The 8,552-nt window shown below is 38.2% G+C and overlaps 1 long non-coding RNA gene across 1 annotated transcript; it reads right to left on the bottom strand.

The window, feature by feature from the left end:
• Positions 1 to 1,872: 1,872 nt before the first annotated feature.
• On the bottom strand, positions 1,873 to 4,250 carry LOC116271071. The gene is made up of 2 exons (XR_004179480.1): positions 4,163 to 4,250; positions 1,873 to 2,064 (listed from the first exon to the last, which is right to left on the bottom strand). It is a non-coding gene; the product is annotated as an uncharacterized LOC116271071 (long non-coding RNA).
• Between the last annotated feature and the right edge of the window lie 4,302 nt (positions 4,251 to 8,552).

Raw genomic sequence — 8,552 nt, 5'->3', positions numbered from 1 at the left:
TTTCTTTTTGTCCTTTTTCTCTCTGTACTCTAATTATTCCTTGGTGATTTCTTCTCATAATGATTCAGCCAACATATCTCTGTGGTTGATTTCCAAATCAACATCTGTCCTGATCATTAGACCCACATTTCCACCTCCCTGATAGAAATGTCCTAACGTCTGGCCCAGGGGTAGCTCAAACGTAAGATGTTTTGTGATTCATATTAATGCATCGGAATCATTGTTAACTCATCTTTATCCTTCGTGGTCCGTGTGCATTCAGTTACCAAATTATATAGATTTTACCTCTTCTATCTTTCAGATTATTACCTTTCTTTCTATTCCCACTTCTGCTCCGTTCAAGCGTCCATTACCTCTCTCCTAAACTATTGCACTGGCTCAATAAATGTTGAATATACTTGTTTCCTTATTCCTTCAGTTTTCTTACCTGTAAAGTGGGAAAAATGTAGTCCTTTTATCCAGCAGTCCCCAACTTTTTTGGCACCGGGACCACTTTCATGGAAGACAATTTTTCCACAGGGCGGGAGAGACACCATTCCATCTCAGATCATCAGGCATTAGATTCTCATGAGGAGCGTGCAACCTACATCCCTCGCATGTCTAGTTCACAATAGGGTTCATGCTCCTATGAGGCTCTAACGCAGTTGATCTGACAGGAGGTGGGGCTTAGGTGGTAATGCTTGCTCACCTGCTGCTCCTGAGAGGCAACTGACTGGTACCAGTCCACTACCCCAGGCTTGGGGACCCCTGCTTTTATCTACTAACATGGATGCTGTGAAAACACATGAAGTCATTTCTGTACAATATTTAATATCCTTTGTTTTTTTTTTTTAATGGATCTCCAATCCTACATTGGTTCCATCCTAGTCCTCTTTGGCAGCCTTAATGATGAAGTTACCGATGATCTCCCTGCTACCCTACTCTCCTCTATACATGGCTGTCAGAATTGGTATTCAGGAACATCTGCAAACCCTCTGAACACCTTCTTTCTTCCTTCTAGTCTGCTCTGCCCTCAAATCCTATATGATAACTAAATAATTCCTATCCTGTATCCTTTCCATGCCTTCGCTCATACCATCTCCTGTGCTACCCCATCATCTTTGTACAACACTCACCACCTGTTAAGGCTGAGCTCAGATTCTGTCTCCACAAAACCCTTCCAGAACCTTCTAGTTAGCAAAAAGTTATCCTCTCTCTATGCCTCCATTGTATTCTGTGTCTTTGTTATTGTGTTTTTCACAGTCTGCATACCCACTACATTTTGGCCACATGAAAAGTATTGATTTTAGCTTATTTGTAGGTTGTCTTCTTCTGTTTTCTGTTGCTATAATGGAATACTTGAGACTGGGTAATTTATAAAGAAAAGTAATTTGTTTCTTACGATTCTGGACTGGGAAATCCAAAAACCTGGCACCGGCATGTGGTTGGTGTCTGATGAGTGCCTCACGCTGCATCATGACATGGTGGAAAAGCAGGCACGTGTGAAAGAGGTGAAACACGAGGGGCAGCCTCTCTGCATAACAACCCATTCTGGCAGTAACTAATCCAATCCTGAGAGAATAAGAACCCACTCTAGCAAGAAGTAACCCAGACCGGAGAGAGCAGCATTAATCACCTAATCACCTCTTAAAGGCCCCATCTCCCCAGATCACCATACCAGGGACCAGATTTCCAACACAGAAATTCTGGGGGACACACTCAAACTATAGCATAAGGATATTCTGAAACACCTGGCACCGTGCCTCTCCTGCTGTAGATGCTCAATAAATGTTTAACATACTTGTTTCTGTATTCCTTCAGTTTCCTTATCTAAAAAGTGGGAATATATAGTCCTTTTATCTACTTACATAGATGCTATGAAAACACATGAGGTCACTTCTGTACAATATTTAATATTATCCTTTCTTTGGATGGATCTGCAGTCCAACGTTGGTTCCATCCTGGATCCTCTTTGGCAGCGTTGGTGATGAAGTTAGCTAAATAAATACCTGTGAGTTGGTCTTGGCTCTTGCATAGAGAACATTACAAACTAAAGGTCAACACCAATCATACGGTATTTGAAAACTAAGAACAAATAAAACAGAAAAATAGTGACATTCAGTTATATGGAAATGTAGTCAAGTCAGTAATTTGAAGTGGATTATTGGCAATAACACAGTTTTCTTTACCTTCCTGATGTTCCAAACCTTTATAAGAAGTCAAAATTGACTATGAACTATCATTAAGAACATACTAAATAAGTACTGGCATTTAATGTTTAACATTTTCTCGTGTATTTGTTTGTTTTCAAGTTAACACTGCATTTTTAAAGATTATAATGGGAAGCCAGAACATAATTCTTTTTCAAACTGCTAAATAATAAGTGTCTTTTTTTCCCTTGTTGAAATTCAATTTCTAGCCAATGATTGAGCCTGTTTTTCACCGATCTCAGCAACCTTAAGTAGAAAATCTAGTGTGACCTAAAAAGTTATAAAACTTATCAAAGGTGGAGCCCATGGAAATAAAAGAAAAATATATTCACAAAATGCCTTTTTCAAAAAAGAAATTCTTTTTGTTTTTTTTTTTTTTTTGCTAGGCTCAGTGGCTCACACCTGTAATCCCAGCACTCTGGGAGGCCAAGGTGGGCAGATCACCTGAAGTCAAGAGTTCGAGACTAGCCTGGCCAACATAGTGAAACCCTGTCTCTACTAAAAATACAAAAATTAGCTGGGCGTGGTGGCAGGCTCCTGTAATCCCAGCTACTTGGGAGGCTGAGGCAGGTGAATCGCTTGAACCCAGGAGGTGGAGGTTTCAGTGAGCCAAGATCATGTCATTGCACTCTAGTCTGGGTGACAAGAGCAAAACCCTGTCTCAAAAAAACAAAAAACAAAGAAACAGAAACCATTTTTAACCCTGTAATGAAAATAATAGAAATTCTTAGCTAATTGGCACTTTATGAACAGTAGGAAAAATTTACATACATTATTTTAAAACCTACACACTTAGTGGTAAAAAGGACATAAGAGTTAATTGAGAGAGCCTAGTGTTGTACAGAGGGAAAAAGACTGGTAGAAAGCACATCAGAAGAATAAGGATAAGGACTTTTAAATATGTAAAGATTTTAGATGTATAAAACCCATTAAAAATGGTAAGAAATAACAGCCATTTCTAAAATGCCCTTTAACCAGATAACAGTCTATTTGCACAGCCTTGTAGCTTATGTAAATATGCATGCTCACTTTCCTGCTTGGATAAGTCAGAGGTTAGGGAGGGACAGGAGCCCTGGGTAGAACCATATGGATTCAAAAACATAGGGAGGGGCTCCATTTTAATATTATGGCTCAGAAATAGTCCCAGGAAGCTGGGACCAGCTGTGCAAAACTGGTCATAGAACAGCAGTTGCCCCTAAATGATTTGAATTCTTTAGTAGTATGGAATTTGGGAGTGGTGATTTTGTCATTCTTCAAATTGCTTTTCCTATTCTTTGATAGTGTGCAGAATTGACAGAACAATTTTCTTCTAGAGAACCCAATCTTGCAAACATTAAATAAAGACAGTGCTTATTCTGTATTCACAATTAGTGACTTTGAGGCCTTAGAAAGAGCACTTCATGAAAAAGATATTCAGTGAATGTCGTCAACTGACTTTTTCAAATTCTAAAAAAGAGAATGAGAAATTCAGATGATTCACCTCCCCCAAAGATGTCCCCAGGGCTTTTTCCACCTCTCAGTCTTGATTTGAGATCTTCAAAATCACTTCAGCTTCAGATTACTATCCCATTTCTCTCATTGGCACCAGCTCCAACTCTCTCAGGCAAGAAAGTTTGCTCCTGTGTCATGATTATTTGGTTGGGTCACTTATTTAGTAGCCATTTTCCATTTACTTCAAGTATCAGAAGTAAAACCAAGTCACATGGCTCTTCAAGGGAGTACATTTTGTGTTCTGGTCCCTCTCTTAAATCCCCATTTCACCGTCAGCATAGTTCCCACTTACTGGTACAGTGTGGCCACAAGATTTAGGTGAGCACCATTCAACAACAGTTTGCACAGGTACCATTCAGGCCAAAAACAATGGCTCCGAGACAGCTCTGCTGATTATTGGCTGGGCTTCCTTAAGCAAATGCCTAAATATCTTTGTGCTTTGGTTTCCTTATTTGTAAAATGAGAATAAGAATAGTACCTACCTCACAGCATTTTTAGAAAGATTAAAGAGTTTAATTGTTATGCCTTCCTTTTAGGGACGTTGTGAAGATAATGAGATGGTGTGTGTAAAATATTTAGTAGAGTTTGAAGGATTTCAGTAAATAGTGGGTATCCATATCACTATTATGAGGTAAAGAGGAAACATCACCATTGTTGAGAGTAGGATTCAAGGGTGAGTGCAGCTGCTCCAACAGCACCCTTGGCCCTGGTTTTATTCTCAGCCCTGAATCTTTTTTTTTTGTTTTTCAATTATTATTTTTTTAAAAAGAGAGAGAGAGAGACAGGGTCTCACCATGTTGCCCAGGTTGGTCTCGAAGTCCTGGACTCAAGCGATCCTCCCACTTCTGCCTCCCAAAGTGCTAAGATTACAGGCATGAGCCACCACACCTGGCCTCAGCCCTGAATCTTGTCTACTTCCTTTGCTTGCTTACTTCGTGCTGCCATTGCATTGCAGGCTCCCCATCCAAAAATGTAGCCCTCTGTAGGTCAGCAACTCCAGAGACTGTGGAATTCAGACGCAGTTTGTATGAGCCTCATCCCTGTATTAAATATGCACAAAAACACAAGGTACTTTTCTCTCCTCTTAAAATTAATAATGGCTTCATTTGTAAGATATTTTAAGTTATAAACATTCTGGAATAACGTTGTCAGAAAATCTTTGAAGCTTTTTGTTTGTGTGACTTTTTTCAGTTTTACTTTGTTTTTATAAAAGCTCATCTTACCTCCAACCTCCAAGGGATTTAGAAAGATAGTTTTACTGGTTATCTAATAACGTATGAAATTAAGGATGAAAGTGAAAGGTGCCCAGTTGATCATGTCAAAAAGCATTCGGTAGAGTAATCCCAATATTAGGACACTTAAGAATTAAAAGTAAGCTATTTCTGTAATGATCCTATCATTTCTTATTGTCCAAATCCAACATTCTTCCTAGAATTATTATCCAAATCTTGGGTTCTTCCTTGGAGCTCCCTTTGCATACATATACATATATGTTTTGTATATGAATATATCATATATAGCTATATACACATATACAATATACATATATTGCACATGTAGATATTTATATACACGTACTCGTAATACTATCTTTTCACGCTTTCTTCCTCTTATCCTGTAGTCCTCAGAGTGGTCCAACTTTGTCAATCCCCAGCGTTTCTTAACCTCAGAGGTAAATGCTGACAGTCCTTAAATATTTGAAATTAAATATTTCCTGGCCTCCTGCTTAAAGTTGTATGCAAATAGTGCTTATTTCTGTTTCTTCTCCAAATGTATTGATAAGTTTGGAGATTTTTTGGTTGGGATTGTTTTTTGTTTGATCTTTACAAATAGGGCTTTTAGTATTTTAGGTAATAAGTGGGGGTAGTGAAGATTTGTGATGGATGAGAAGTAGAATAAAGAGTTCTTGGTTTCTTTGCAGAACAATCTCTTTGTGATACTTTAAAATCAGTATACAACCTTCAAACACATGATTCTACTTAAAACTTTGAGAGAGTGGTGTTAGATACCATGGCTGTCTTGAAGATCACCATATTTTTCTTGGCACTAGGTGATGAGGCAAGTGTAGTTTCATTGTGCACAGAATGTACTATTGTTCATCCATTGCTAAAGATTAATAGACTTTAATAATTATTTACAGAAGTAGCTCTTAAGCAAATATAATATTCAGAGCCTTCCTAGCCCTTTTTGGGAGACTTGTACCCAATTTTAGCACAGTCTCTGGGTTCCCAAGGCCCCTACTCTAATGTTTAATGTTTTTCTTCTGGTTTTTCTCTGCATCACCTCACATCACTTCCTCTTCCTACTCCAATTCATTCTGCATGCACATGCATGTGTGTGCATGTGCACACACACACACACACACACACATTTGCTTTGTGCCTATTCCTGAACATTGAACTTTGAATCAGCTGACTTGGGTTCTACATTTAGATCTGCTAGTTACCATTTTATGGAAGTCTGTTTCTCTAAGACTCAGGTTTGGTTTGGTTTTTCTCAGTTCATATGGCCAAGAAAAGTGGGCAGAGGTTCCAGATATAGAATCAGATTAGTGGTTTACAGGAGTGAAATAACTATTACAGTTTAATTATGCAAAACTACTGGCTTGTTTTTAGTAGATAGATGTAGTAGTCAAATTCTAGGAGTTGGGGTGAAAATTATTTCCTAACAACTTCATAACAATTAAACCAAGTTAAAAATTAAACCAAGTGTCAGGCTGATTTCTGTCACACATACAGACATTTATTAAACAAACATTTGTTAGCAAACAGAGACAAGGTGATATACCTATTCTGTGAGTTTGATGAGGTCCCAGTTCACGGTCTTTTTAGGTTCTGCAATCATGATCTTGCATGAAAGATTCACTGGAAGCAGATGAATAATATTCCAGAGTTAGAATTCCATCACCCCTACAATAAGCATCCAGCAACCGTAAGTCCTTCAACTCATACACCATCCCTAATCGTCTGGCTTTTTACAACTCGTTCATGCAGGAATGAGAGTGTCTCTAAAATATTTTAGCCAGTCTTTGTATCTTGGAAATCATTAATTATATGAGAATCTGTTTGTCATGTCTATTGTGATGACTGACAAACCACTAATATTGACAATGAAAATTCACTTTTAACATATGTTATAGAATGATTTTTGCTATTAATAGAGATAAGAGTGACAGATGTACTTGTACCCACCTCTATAGGGGTCTGCCTGATGAGATCACTACCTGCCATCTTAGAATATGAATTTATGATTAGTGCAACTGACTGTACCTTGAGTGTAATTTAACCTAAGCCATACAAAATATACTGTCTATATTGAAGAATTTTGGGGTATACTGGCAGACATCATACTGATAATAATATCTACAAAGAACACATAAGGCACTTTCTCCCCTCCCCATGTGAAATTATATCCTTGTTTTACAGATGTAGAAAATAAAGGTCAGGCCAGGCACAATGGCTTACATCTATAATCCAGCATGTTAAGAGGTTGAGGCGGGAGGATTGTTTGAGCCCAGGAGTTCAAAGTTGCAGTGAACTATGATCATACCACTGCACTTCAGCCTGGGTGACAGAGCGAGACCCTATCTCAAAAAAAAAAGTAAGTAAATGAAATTCACAGAGAGGTTATGTCACAGGTTGAAAGCAGGGAAATGGTAGTAAAATTTGGATATAAGTCCAGACTATTTCTACCATACTAAGATGACCATAAATTCTGGTTTGCCTTTGACCAGATTTACATCATTTTCATGGTATCTATATTAGTCCATTTTCATGCTGTTGATAAAGACATACCCAATACTGTGAAGAAAAAGAGGTTTAATGGACTTACAGTTCCACATGGCTGGGGAGGCCTCACAGTAATGGCAGAAGGAAAGGAGGAGCAAGTCACATCCTACATGGATGGTGGCAGACAGAGAAAGAGGGCTTGTGCAGGGGAACTTCTCTGTTTAAAACTATCAGATCTCGTGAGACTTATTCACTATTGCAAGAACAGTATGAGAAAGACTAACCCCCGTGATTCAATTACCTCCTACTGGGTCTCTCCCACGACACATGGGAGTAGTGAGAGTTACAATTCTAGATGAGATTTGGGTGGGGACACAACCAAACCATATCAGTATCCTATCTGATTAGTGCCCCCTTTCATTTTCAAAACTGTCCCAATTTAAACAATAAATAATATGATCACCCAAACTATACTACATTGCCTCCAAAATCCAAGGACCTTCATCCCCCAACTATGTCAGACTCTATTAGACATATGAACAAGACACAGCAGTGTTCCTGTCCTGACCTCTTCTTGCTCCATCACACCATTTTGAATATGAGGAAGGAAAAAAACAGTACAATTAGGTGGCACAATCTAGGCAAAGAAAGTCCTGATTACAGGAAATATAAGTCTCTTCTATTACTTAGGAAGGTATAATGATGAATCACCAAAAAATTGGGCAGACTATCCTAAAATTTAATGAAGATTATAGGAGGAAAATTAAGAGCAATATTGAAATTAAGCTATGTTTTCAACCAACCATATTTGCCCAAGAACATTCATATTGACTAAATTTGGTGTCTGTTTCCATTTATACTTACCCTAGAACACTAGAGGGGAAAATAGTTTTGCACCCAAATTTTACCATGTGTAGGTATAATATAAAAGTCACACTTGTGTGATAAAATTAGATTTATTAGTCAATTGTGGGAACTAGCTGAAAAGCACTTCTCTTGTTTGCACTGACAGTTTACTCAAAGAGCATTCCTTTTTCAGGCAAATCCAAAATCCCTTATCACTGCCATGACCTTTTCCTGAAATTATAAAGACAGCTGTCCATGACTGTGTATGGGTTGGGAAATACTGGCCTTTTCTCAGCTG

The sequence above is a fragment of the Papio anubis genome, chromosome 1, assembly GCF_008728515.1.
Source record: "Papio anubis isolate 15944 chromosome 1, Panubis1.0, whole genome shotgun sequence".
Taxonomy (NCBI): Eukaryota; Metazoa; Chordata; class Mammalia; order Primates; family Cercopithecidae; genus Papio; species Papio anubis.
The sequence above is the reverse complement of the archived record's forward strand: the minus strand, read 5'-3'. Positions and strand labels throughout refer to the sequence as shown.